The following is a 1,408-nucleotide window of genomic DNA, read 5'->3' as shown; positions in this document are numbered from 1 at the left end:
AGAGGGGGCCCAGGGAAGGCAGGGGGCAGTGGCACGGTGCCCAGTAGGCCCGTCTCATTCCCTCAGTGTACATGCACAGCTTTTGCCAGGACAGGGGTAGGGACTGAGTTAGCCTGCCCAGTGGATAGGAGTCGGGGGTGGGGGCAGCGGGAGCCCGCAGGCAGGGTCTGACAGACCCCGAGAGGGGTCAGCACCATGCAGGTGATGGCCATGGCTCACTCACCCTCTCCCTGATGAGCCCTGGGACATATGGCAGCCTTGGTGTCCACAAGCCCCTGGGCCCAGAGCATGGGTCATCCTTGGCACTCTTCCACCTTGCCCACTCAAAGTGGCCTCAGGGAGCCAAGGCTGAGAGGGGTGGGCCCAGGGCTTGGCCTTAAGGGGGTCATACCTGAGGTCACTGCTCCCAAGAGCACTGGGGGCCCACAGCAGGGTGGAGGGGAGGGGCAGAGCAGGTGATGGGTCTGGGCGTCTGTGTGGATGGGGATCCCAGCACATGTTCACTCCACGGCAGCGACACAGAGGCTGGGAGTCCCCGGGGAACCTGTGAGGGGCTGCCAGAGCTGGCCCACCGGGAGGAAAGGGGCCCAGCTGGGAGGCTTCCGATACCAGGGCCCCGAGAAGGCCTCTGCATCTGCTTCCTGGGCCAGCAGACTGTCCCGTGCCCACTTCAAATGTGCCGCGTCCTGCGTCCTCCCACTAGCTGCCCTCCCCGTGTGCTCCGTGTGCTCTACCCCGATGCACCAGGCCCCCAGCCACTCTGGCGTGGGGTGTGGAGACTCGGTGTGCCTCAGACTGCTGTGACGGAGGGGCTGCCGTGGGAGTGAGCTCCCCATGGTGGGCGGCATGCTAACTGGAGCAGGAGCCTCTGGATCATTGAGGGAGCAACCTGGCCAGGTGGGTGGGATGAGTGGCTTGAGCCCCTGAGCCCCCACCAGCTTCAGCCAGCACTGGCCAAGCTACGCCCCAGGCCGACAGCAACCATATGTTGGAAGAGGAGCTGTGTGCGTTGCCCCTTGGGCCCCCGGGGCCTGGCCTTCCTGGGCCTGTCATAGCCGATTTTTCCTGCCTGAGTGGCAGGCTGGCCAGCGGGTGGGGCTGCAGAGCCCCTGCATGGCTCCAGTCCGTCCCTCATGGCTCTCAACGGGTACCTGACACCCTGACACCGGGGGCGGACCCAGGTGCTGGCCCTCAATATATCCCTGCATGCCCCACCCTCTGTGCTCCCATCCAGATCAGGTTGGGTCCTTGAGAGAAGCCGGCGGCCGGGGGCCTCCCTCCTGCTGGGTTGTGGGTGGGTGGCCAGGGGTGCACATGGGCTTGGCGCCCCAGCCCTGGGGCAGGCGGGAGAGGGCCGGGAGCCTCGGCCTTGTCAGTCCAGCGCCCAGAGCTGTGTAGAGGGAGGCGG

This window comes from Myotis davidii, unplaced genomic scaffold, assembly GCF_000327345.1.
Source record: "Myotis davidii unplaced genomic scaffold, ASM32734v1 scaffold100, whole genome shotgun sequence".
Classification (NCBI taxonomy): domain Eukaryota; kingdom Metazoa; phylum Chordata; class Mammalia; order Chiroptera; family Vespertilionidae; genus Myotis; species Myotis davidii.
Note: the sequence above shows the minus strand (reverse complement) of the source record.